The sequence below is a fragment of the Pangasianodon hypophthalmus genome, chromosome 3, assembly GCF_027358585.1.
Source record: "Pangasianodon hypophthalmus isolate fPanHyp1 chromosome 3, fPanHyp1.pri, whole genome shotgun sequence".
Taxonomy (NCBI): Eukaryota; Metazoa; Chordata; class Actinopteri; order Siluriformes; family Pangasiidae; genus Pangasianodon; species Pangasianodon hypophthalmus.
Genome location: NC_069712.1, coordinates 24,617,073 through 24,629,124, shown reverse-complemented (window position 1 = coordinate 24,629,124; position 12,052 = coordinate 24,617,073). Strand labels below are relative to the sequence as shown.

General features: G+C 37.0%; 1 protein-coding gene across 13 annotated transcripts in view; it reads left to right on the top strand.

Annotated features, from left to right (window-relative positions):
* Positions 1-12,052, top strand: part of arid4b (AT-rich interaction domain 4B) — a 126,055-nt gene that overhangs the window by 69,651 nt on the left and 44,352 nt on the right. The window contains exon 2 of one of the 13 annotated variants that reach the window (XM_053232606.1): positions 320-388. The exons of the other annotated variants lie outside the window; for them this stretch is intronic. The gene's annotated coding sequence lies outside the window, so the exon portion shown is untranslated. The remainder of the gene's footprint in view (positions 1-319; positions 389-12,052) is intronic. 13 annotated transcript variants of the gene reach the window in all.

Here is a 12,052-nt window from a genome sequence, read left to right as displayed (position 1 = left end):
AAACATAAATACAGTCATGTGTTTGTGTCCTTGGGAAGCTCTAGGCAATGGAACTGTTGTTGCCTTCAGGTTTTTGTAGAAATTTGTGCATGGGAGTTTGACATGGTAATTATGATATAGTGTGTTCAAGTGGTTTTGACTGGGAGAAAAAATGGAGAAAACTTTGTTTTTATTTGTTTGTTTTTATATTTATTTTTTTGTATCCTTAACAGCAAGAAGTTTATTTTGCTTTACTGAAAGAAAATAAAGAAATGAACATTTCACAACAGTTATCACTAAAATCTTATTGTCTGTTTTACATGTCGCATTCATATTGGAGGCCACAATGACTTTTTGCTAGTGACACGCCCCCAACTGTGAAAGTCGGGAAAAAATGAGTTCTCAAGTAGTAAGTAAAAATATTTGTGGTGGAGTTCTTGTATGTTTACATTGTAATTACTGTATTTCTGACAGGACTTACGGGCAGCATGTGAGCAATCGAAATTATTAAAACACACTTCTTTTGAGATTGCTGAAATGCCTAGTGAGATGTATCTCGCTATATTGGCATGTTTTATTGGATCAACCATTTGTTCCTTGATGTTTGGTGGTTTTGCTGTAATGCTGTGTTGAAAATACATTTTGATCTAAAACTACAGTGTGTAGAGTTTCGTTAAACATGAAAAGTCAGTGGAGAGAATTTCTTAATATGATGATGTTCCTGAGTTGCTGTGAGTCGCCTTGACAATCTTGGTAATAGAAATTCACAGTAGGGGTATCGGGTTGGGATTGGCAGGAGCTTTATATGCATACCCCAGCTCAGGCACTTCAGCTGTCATCACAGCCCAACCTTAAGCACAAAAGATGTCTGACACGCAGACAGATAGGATTAATGCTGATTTGGATGACTGACATGTCAATTGCAGGACGTTCCTCTTTCCTGCCTTAAAGTCTTGAGGTGCTTTTGAAATATGCTTTGGGTGATCGTGCAGCATTTGGCTGAATCAGAGTGGGTCAGAGCTGTTTTGACGGCACAAGGGGGATCTACAAAATATTAGGCAGGTGGTTTGGTTATGGCTGATCGTTGTATGTATGTTTATGTACGTATGCATATATGGTGCTGTCCAAAAGTCTGAGAACACATTGAAAATGGAAATGAAAATGCTTTTTTCATTAAAAATTTGAAATAAACACAATGTTTTAGAATTTTTTAATATTTAAATTTTGTGATATTGACCATAATTTATTTGATCTAAAATGGATCATAAGTTTTTGCACCAACTTGTGGAGGCCATGCCAGCTCAAGTGCACACTGTCATTAAAGTAAAAAGGGGGACAAATACTAAGAATTTTTTATATATTCTTTAGAGAAATCCAAATATAGTTTTATATTATTCCCAGTGAGCAGAGCAGGTCAGAGGCAAAAATGATAAGGAAAACCTCCCTGACATGACGTTAGAAGAAACCTTAAGAAAATCCAGACTCAAAAGGGAACCCATCCTCTTCTGAGTGACACTGGATAGTGGGATTATAACTCATTAAGCTGTATGCTATAAAATCAAACAGTAATGTGTGTTGAAAGGATGTTCATTCTGAGCATCAAGGTCTTTTATGATTGCAGTAAATCTACAGTATCCAAGTGAGGTTTTCCACTGAAGAATGGGTGAGACTTCGACATAAACTGTTGTTGGTCAGTGCAAGCTTTAGGCTATCCAAGTTGGACCATCTACAGCAATCTTTAGGGTATCCCTCTGAGAACATCCACAGTAATCTTTAGTCTATCCATGTAGGGCCATCTCGGCAGCACTGTGTGATACTTGGATAAAGGAAGCTCCACACAGAAGTAAAGCATCAGGACTAACAGGGTCATGTTAGTGCCCCTTGTGCTAAGGGGTTAGTGCTCCTTGTGCTATGGAGTCCCCCTTGTGCTGCCAAACCAGCTTTCCACAAGACCTCTGAAGGTGTGCCGTGGGTATCTGGCACAAAACGTTAGCAGATCCATTAAGACGTATAAGTTGTAAGTGGGGCCTTCATGGATCAGACTTGTTTCTCTAGCACATTCCACAGATGCTCAGTCGGATTGAGATCTGGGCAATTTATAAGCCAAAGCATCAGGACTAACAGACAGCAATCTGAGTATTTTTCTCTTGGTAGAGGTACCCGTCAAGGTTGCCCTTTATCACCTCTTCTGCATTGCTTTCGAACCTCTCGCCATAGCCTTTAGGCAGTGTAGGGACTTTTTAGGTGTAGAGCAAAATGGACTTACTCATAAATTATCTTAATATGCAGATAATATGCTTTTTTACATTTCCTAATTTGTTAACCTCAGTTCCTACCATTCTTAGTATTCTGGATCAATTTGGGAAATTTTTCCGCTACAGAATCAACCTCCAGAAAAGTGTGATGTTTCCTCGCCACTCTCATTCCCAAAGTGCACTTTACATTTAAAATGGTCAAGAAAGGCTTTAAATATCTTGGGGTTGAGATCACACCCACTATTTCATCTTTCTTTATCAAGAATTATAGTATTTTATTTGAAAAATGAAAACATGATCTGCAAACCTCCCTCTCTCAATAGTTGTCCATTTAATTTTATTAAAATTAAATAAATCTTATTAATTAAGTAGTATTTTATCAAATTTTTTTTGTTCTTTTTCAAAACACACCATTCTGATTTAGAAAGAATCTAGTTCATTGTACAAAAACATAACATTATTTGTAATGGAATAAATACATAGAATCAAAAGAAGTGCCTTCAAAGACCCAAAAAGTTTGCTGGTCTGGCCTTACCTAATTTTATTTATTACTACTGGACATATTAAAATACTGCTGTGGACTGAAGGATGTCTACCTGGAATGTGTGAGGTTTGGGTGAAATGGAGCATGCATGTAGCCCATTTCAACCAATGCAAAAGTTCTGTGATGTACCCAACAGTATACAGGAATTTTAAATTGCACACTATATCAATACATTTCCCTATCAAGAACCATCACAACTTTCCACCTTCTGACTCAACATTTGGGACTTGGTTTTCTAAGAGTATTATATCTTCAGTTAGCATGTTTATGGGAAGTTTGGTCTTCTACGCCATAGGCAATTGTTTTAAGACTACATGGGAAATCTGGCATCTCCTAAAATTTCATTAAAATGTGGTAATAAAATGTTACTATATTAAATGTGGAAATGTGTCTATGGAACTGCTCACAAATTCTGTAAAGCTTGAGGATAGCCATTATATGTTTGGCTTACTTCTGAGAAAGGATGGGGTTAATATGCCAAACAACAGGAAGATTGCAGAACAACATGGTTTAATAAGGTGATTAAAGAAAGTTTCTTTATATCACAGTGATTACACTGACTTATCACACTAGAAACATCACTCAATGTTAAGCTTCTGCAGGAGCCAAATTTACTAGCTCCCTGGTTTGTGTTACAACCAGATTAAGAAAGGAGCCAGTGGTGATCGTGGCAGATGTTGAATCCATGTTTAATCATTTGAAGGTGTCAGCACAAGATGCCGATCTGCTGGCCAGATGGCAACCTTAATCAAGATGTTGCAGATTTCAGAATAGTTGTGCAGCTCTGTCACTGTGCCAACTTTGATAAAGAATGATAAAGTACACAGAGGGACAAAGAACAATTCGGCCAAGTAGAGTCTTGCACTGAATTTATGTTCATGACTGTTGTGTGTTCCAGAGAAAGAAGCAGTCTCCTTTTATCATGATCTTGTATCTATTTGGGCTAAAGTTGGCTTTCAACTCACAAAATGGATAAGTAACAGATGGAGTGTGCTTACTGATATACCTGAAGAGCAAAGAGCAAAAGATATGAAGGATCTGGACCTCTCACTAGAAGAAGGATTCTCTCCATAATTAGTTCTGTCTCTCTACTGAATGATCCCTTAGGACTTTTAAGTCCTGTGGTGCTATCTGCTAAGAAGATTCTACAAAATCTGTGCAGGAAAGAGCTTGGCTGGAATGATGCCATACCAAAAGCAGTTGCTCAGGAGTGGACAAGCTGGTTAGAACAACTTAGTCAAAATCAGTTTCACTGGTTTCTATCCTTTATATGGAGCTCACTGCAGCCACTGTTGCAAGTCGTTGCACATACAGCTTCACAACTCAGTTTTTTGGACTGACAAGACTTCAGTATTAAAGTAGATAAAGAATGAAACTTCCAGGTTTGAAACATTTGTTGCAAACATAGTTTAAGAAATTCTTAAAGTTAAATATGGACTTTTATCCACCCCATACCCCCCACTCCCTATTTAGCGAACACATTTTTGACCCCTTTTTGTTGACTACCCACACGGTCATTTCACAATCAAGGCTGCACTTTGCTGGCCACATACAGTTGAGGCCAAAAGTTTATATACAGCTAGGCTAAAGACATTCAAACTGAATTTTTCACACTTCCACAAACATGTTCTTATATGTTTCCTGTGTTAAGTCAATTGGGATATCTACTTTATTTTCGTAAGAGGTCATTTCAAAATAATATCAAAGAGACAGATTTATTTCAGCATGTATTTACTATATCAGATTTTCAGTGGGTCAGAAATGTATATACATCTTGTTTATATTTGGTCACATTGCCTTTTAATTGCTTGAACCTGAATAAAATGCTTGGATAGTCTTCCACAAGCTTCTGACAATAATCTGCTGGAATTATTGCTTATTTTTCCTGACAGAACTTGGCTAACTCGGTGCGGTTTTTGTTAAAAATTTGAAGATATGCGTAAGATCATTGTCCTGCTGGAGGACCCAGCTGCAACCAAGTTTTAACTTGGGCTGGTGTTCTTCGGATTAAAAGCCTTTTTCCTCCATAGTTAGTGCTGATAATTATAGCTAAACGGTTCTATTTTTGTGTCATCTGACAAGAGAACAAAACTATTTAAACTATTCATGTGAGATGCATAAACAGTTTTAAGGATTGTTGACTAGTATAGGATGTCTTTAAAAGATGTCTTTCTAAAAAAGAATGTTCACAGTTACATATTTGCCAAATTTATGGCCTGCTGAAAATAAAAAAAAAATTGTGCTAGGAGCAAATTTGGCCATCAGTATCTCCACACTAAAGCACATCAGATCATTCAAATTTTTATTTCTGTTGCTCAGTGTTATAGTTCTGTTTTAGCAACTAGTTGTATGTATGAAACAACTCAAACTTTGATTTTTGACTTGAAAAATGAAAAAAAAAAATCATTTTGCATCTAAAAATAATTAGAACTCTTGAAAGAGAATGTTTTAGTTAGAAAATGCACAAATTATGAATCTTGAACCAAACTACAGTCATGGGCTGATGTCCTTGGCTGAGTGCTCCAAAATGACAAATTACATTTACAGAGATTGTCACACGTCTTGATTATTTAATCTTGTGAGTGACTGTATATTTATTACGGTATCAAATGTGCCATGGATATGCAAATACAGAGACATACTACTTAGGATAGAATTACAAACCTGTGTAAACTGTGTCCAAATTCTTCCATTACTTAAAAAGTAGTTAAACTTTTTTACAATGGACAGCTTCTTTCATACAATGCACAGCTTCCGCAACACTTTTTTGAAGACTTGAGTAGAGGTCTAAGAAAACCTTCTTGTGGTGTAACCATATGATTGCCTCTTCTGGGAGAGACACATTACATCTGTGGAGCAGCTGAACCATAATGAGATCTTTTGGTCTGTAAAAATATATAAAACAATAATTTCTGAAAGGCTATACACAATCATTACATGTCCAAATGATTATGATAAGCTTACCTTTTGAGATTTTTTTCCCCAAAATAATCTAATTTGTGATGGTCTTCAGTGCAATTGATCATTCCTCCAATGGAGCATGGTGCCAAAGATGTAGCCATGTTACATGTAAATGAAGTGTACTAAACCTTGTTGTCTTGTTCTGCTTTTAAAAAGTAGCAAGTAGCAAGTGGTTAAACAGTAGCAAGTGTTGACATTACCCTCCAAATAGGGCAGTGTAGTTGTAGGTCTGGTGACCACTGGCTGACAAGTTGAAACACACAGGTATTTGCTTCTAGATGGTAGTAATTAAAAACTTAAAAAATGAATTTCTGAATTCACAGGTATTTTTAGATTAATGGGAGAATGTGTGTGTGTGTATGTGTATGTGTGTGTATATATATATATATATATATATATATATATATATATATATATATATATATATATATATATACATATAATGTGTGTGTGTGTGTGTGTGTGTGTGTGTGTGTATATGTACACACACACATCCAAAATAAACATATATATAGATGTATGTATATATATATATATATATATATGTGTGTGTGTGTGTGTATATATATATATATGTATATATATATATATATATATATATATATATATATATATATATATATATACATAAACACACACACTCCACAATGGATTTTAAATGGGTTTAACAAAAATATTGCATTAACCGTTTAGGAATTACAGAGTCCCTCCATTTTCACAGGCTCAAAAATAATTGGACAATTGACTGATAAGCAGTTTCATGGCAAGGTGTGGCCTATTTCCTCGTTGTTTCATGACAAATTAAGGAGATAAATGGTCTGGAGTTGAGTCCAAGCATTGAATTTGCATTTGGTAGCAGTTCATGGGAGCTCTCAATATGCGGACCAATGTCAATGCAAGTGAAGGGGGCCATCATTAGGCTGAAAAAACAAAACAGACCTATCAGAGAGATAACAGAAACTTTAGGAGTGGCCACATCAACAATTTGGTATATTCCTAAAAGAAGGAGTGCCCTGGCAAGCTTAGAAAGTCCTGGAAGACCATGGAAGACAACTAAAGTGGTTGAATGCAGAATTCTTTTCTTGTTGAAGAAAAACCCCTTCACATCATCTAGCCAAGTCAAGAACACTCTGGAGGAGGTATGTGTATCATTGTCAAAGTCTACAATCAAGAGACACCTTCATGACACAGACAGTATTTAGATGCAAACCACTGGTAACACTCAAGAACAGAAAGACCAGATTAGACTTTGCTAAAAAAAAAAAAAAAAAAAAAAAAAAAGCCTGACCAGTTCTTATGCAAGATTAACTTGTACTAGAATGATGGGAAAAGAAGTGAATGGAGAAGGAAAGGAAGGGCTCATGATCCAAAGCATACCACATCATCTGTCAATCGTGTGGAGGAAGTTTTATGGTGTGGGCGGGTATGGATGCCAGTGGAAATGGGTCACTGGTGTTTATTGATGATGTGACTGCTGATCGAAGTAGCAGGATGAATGAGCAGAAAGTATAGCTTTACACAAATTCAGTCAAATGCTACAAAACTGATAGGACGGCGCTTCACAGTACAGATGGATAATCACCCAAAACTTGACACAGCCCAAGGGTTTCTTAAGGTAAAGAAGTGAAATGTCCTTTTAATATGTCCGATGACCTCAACCCAATTGAGCATGCTTTTCATTTACTGAAGACAAAACTGAAGGCAGAAAGACCCACAAGCAAGTAGCAACTGAAGGCAGTAAAGGCCTGGCAAAGCATCTCAAGGGAGGCAACTCAGCATTTGGTGATGTCTATGGGTTCCAGATTTCAGGCAGTCATTAACCTCAAGAGATTTGCATCCAAGTATTAATGTAATTGTAATATTTATGATTGTTAGTTTGTCCAGTTACTTTTGAGCCTGTGAAAATGGAAGGACTCTGCAAAAAAAAAAAAAAATGGCTGTAATTCCTAAACTTTTCATTTTTGTTACACTGCTTGAATTAAAGCTGAAAGTCTACACTTCAATCACATCTTGATTGCTTCATTTCAAAATTATGAAAATTATGTGTGTATATGTATGTGTGTATATGAAATTACCACTTTTTAGCTAAAGATCTTCCAAAATTTTTCATACTTCATTCATATCAGGTGACATGGAGGGGATCCAGGTCTTCTGTACCCGATCTGTATCCGATCTCTTGGTGAGATCATGCAGTGACCAGACGGTTTCAGCCAGTGAGCTGCCATCTATGATATGACTGCCAGACATGCTGAGATCTAAGCAGAAATGAGTGTCTGATAATTTGAGTGTCATCCGCATAGCAGCGGTATGAAAATCCATATAAGCATAAGACCTCACCAAGAGATTGGGTGCAGATCGGGTACAGAAGACCTGGATCCCCTCCATGTCACCTGATATGAATGAAGTATGAAAAATTTTGGAAGATCTTTAGCTAAAAAGTGGTAATTTCAGTGAATTTCCCCTGGATCCCCTTCAGGTCACCTAATATGACCATCCCTCCAGGTGGGAACCAGTGCCATGCCGTGTCACACATTCCAGGATTCATGAGGATGGACAAGAGAGTCTTGTGGTTGACTGTGTTAAACAGTACTGAAAGGTCAAGGAGGATGAGGCCTGATGGCAGTTTGGCAGAGGACAAAGCAGCCAGTGTAGCCAAGTTCTGTAGAATGATGTACAGTACCCTCTGAAAGTATTGGAATGGCAAGGCCAATTATTTTGTTTTTACTGTACATTGAAGGCATTTGGGTTTGAGATCCTAAGATGAATATGAGATGGCAGATGAGAATTTCAGCTTTCATTTCTGATTTATACATCCAGATGAGTTAAACAACTTGAATCAAGCTATCTACCCACTGACAACACCACACTGTTGCATTTTTCATTTGTGATATTTTTCCATGCTTGTACCGCAGCTTCTTTCAGTTGTTGTTTATTTTGGATGTTTCTCCCTTCAGTCTCCTCTTCTGGAGGTGAAATGCATGCACAGTTGGGTTAAGGTCTGGGGATTGACTTCGCCACTCTAAAACCTTTCAGTTTTCCCCCTGATGAAGTCCTTTTTGTGTTGGCAGTGTTTTTTGGGTCATTGTCTTGATGAATGATGTTCCTCCCAATTAGATTGGATGCGTTTCTCTATAAATTGGCAGACAGAATGTTTCTGTAGACTTCTGAATTAATACTGCTGCTACCGTCATGAGTAACATCATCAATAAAGATTACTGAGCCCGTTGCAGAAGCAGACATGCAAGCCCAATCCATGACACTACCTCCAACATGCTTGACCAATGAGTTTGTATATTTTGGATCATGACTAGATCCTTTCTTTCTCCACACTTTGGCCTTTCCTTCACTTTGGTAGAGGTTGATCTTGGTTTCAGAACTTTTACGCTCATCTTTGTATTTCTTTGGAAATTCCAATCTGACCTTCCGATTCTTACTGCTGCTGAGTGGTTTGAATCTTGTGGTATAGCCTCTATGTTTCTACTCTCAAAGTCTTCTTCGAGCAGTGGATTGTGATACATTAACCTGCCCTGTGGAGGTTGTTGGTCACTGACTGTTGTTTTTAGGGTTTTCTTCACAGCTCTCACAGTGTTTGTCATCCACTGCTGTTTTTTCCTTGGCTGACCTGTTCCATGTCGGGTTGTTAGTACATCAGTGTCTTTTTTTTCTTTTTCAGGATATTACAAAATGTACTATCTATGCCCAATGCTTGTGCAATGGCTCTAATCTCAGCTTCAAAATGGCTTGCTTTTCTCCCATAGACAGCTCTCTGTTCTTCATGTTGGTTTATCCTTTTTAACAACAATTCAGTCTTTACAGGTGAAACCCAGGGCTCAAACCAAGAGCAGACAACCAGGCCTATTAATTGTTTAAACAATCAATCTAACAAGGCACACGTGGACAACAAAGAACACCTGTCAATCACATGTTTCAATATTTTTGATCACTTGAAACATGGGTGGGTTCAAACAAAAGGTGCCATGTTCTAATCTAGAGGTAAATATCAGAAAATGAAAGCTGAAATTCTGATCTATAATCTCATAGTCATCTTTTGATCTTAATCCCAAATGTCATCAGTGTATAGCAAAAACAAAAGAATTGGCCTTGCTGTTCCAATACTTTCAGAGGGGACTGTATGTCTCAGTTAATGCAATAAAGTAGAGAGAATAATGGGTAGTTAAAGCTGAGCTGCAGTCAGTTTTCTGTACAGTGGACTCCAGTTCCAGAGCCACCTACCACCACTCTTTGGGACTGAGACAACAGTGAAGGGTACATGAGGTTACTGGTAGTTTGGCCACCATATCCCCTTCTGAGCCAACGTTAATTCTTTCACCAGACTTTGCAAAGCATAAATTATTATGAGGGGGTACAGACACTAGAGGGGCTATGGACATTACATTTTGATAGTAATTTACGATTGTGTTTTATGATAACAGCCACCTGTGTGTTGTACTTGAACATGATCATTATTACACACGAATACATAATGTTGGTTTTAAAAAAGAATGTATCAACTAATATGTACAGTGGGGGTAAAGACACTACAGAAATTTACATCCATTAAACATGTCATTTTCCAGTGCATAGAAAGCCAACTGTAATTTTGAGTATTGTTGAGATGTCTTGTCTTGGCTTTAATTCACATACTTTAAACTGCATTTTAGTAATAAAATTGTTACTTTTAAAGCGTGTGGGATAATTTCTTAATTTTTATAAATGCTGCTTATTGAAACATAGCAAATCTTGCTTTGCTTTAACAAAACAAAACACAGCAATAACTGACAATTAGAGACAAAAATAATTGAAGCTGAGAGTTATGTTCAAGATGGCTACAGCTCCTGAAATTTATGAAATATTATGTGCTCAAACTTAGCAAAATGACCCATTTTGGGCATTAAATATGTTAATATCTTTTTTTTTCCCTACATCGATGCATTTAGGACCTCATCCTAACTTTAGAACCTCATCCTAAAGTTCAGAGAGTGCATTCCATTTTCAAAGTGTACTCTTGATTGTGAAATGGCCGACATTAAATGTCTTGTTTGTTTCATTTTGTAATAAGGGTTTGCATATATTTACACTCAGTAGTATTTAAAAGTAGTACTGAAAACTGAAAGATAAAACTGAGCAGTACCTATGTTACTAGTTACTCTCCTCTGTTGGTGTTATATTTCTCTGAACTTTGAGAAAACATCCACTGACTGAAATCCAATTGGATATGACGCCCTGGGCTGGCACTTGGAGTTCACTCAAATTCAACTTTTGCCCAGTTTATGCTAACTTTTTCAAATCGCAAGCAATAAGCCCTCATATTCCAGGTTCAGGGTTTGTCATTTTGAAAGTTGATTCATAAAATTCCAGCGTGTGTGGAAAATAATTTCCCCACCCCTGTGTACTAAAATAAAACAGCATAAATCAACAACAAGTGGTGAAAAACATTTACTTTTCACAATATTAAAAACAGAATATAAATAAAAATTGAAACTTGCACTTTCCCATAATACTTCCTGGTATCAATAGTCACACCTTCGTAAGTCACACAATCATCCACTCACTTCCATGTTAATTTGCCTCAGCTGTCAACCAAGTTTCAGATCCTTGCACTAAGACCAATCTGTTTTGAATCATCCATGTACAGCCAAGCAAACAGAAGCAGAACAAGCCTAGTTTTTCACCGTTCGCTGAACATACCCATGCATCAAGTATCCTTGTGTTTCTGTTACAGAAGTGAGGTGATTATAGGAAACAGGACGGCAACCTAAAGGGGAATGACAATGTCATGCCAGTATGCAATCAACACAATATGTTTTTGTCGTAAAAACGCAACTTGCAATGGAGGAGCTAGTAATTATTGCTGCGTCTCAGTATCCAGAGCTATTTTATATAACCTTAATACATCAAACGTGTTTTTTGTCCAACCTAAAATAGCCCAGTAATTGATCATCATGACTCTGTAGGTCTCGGATAAGTTTGAACCTGCTGTTAGCTGAGACAATAGAGTCGCATGCACTCATTTTCTTGCTCCCTGTGTTTTCTCTCATCTTCTCCAAATGAAGATCAAAGCTAGAACCTTTTTTTTTTTGTTTGAAATGTAGATACATTAGATTTACAAACATGCAAAATGGGCTAGCTCTATGAATGATCTTATGTTTTCAAACACATCTTGACAGCATAGCACCGCTTCAGCCTTGCGGTAAAAATGCTCATCATTCGTATGCTGAACCTACTTTTACAGTGAGCGAAGTGCAAATCTTTAGTTAGCCTTACTGGGTAAATAGTGCACTACATATCTAAAATATATTATTCATTACACTTT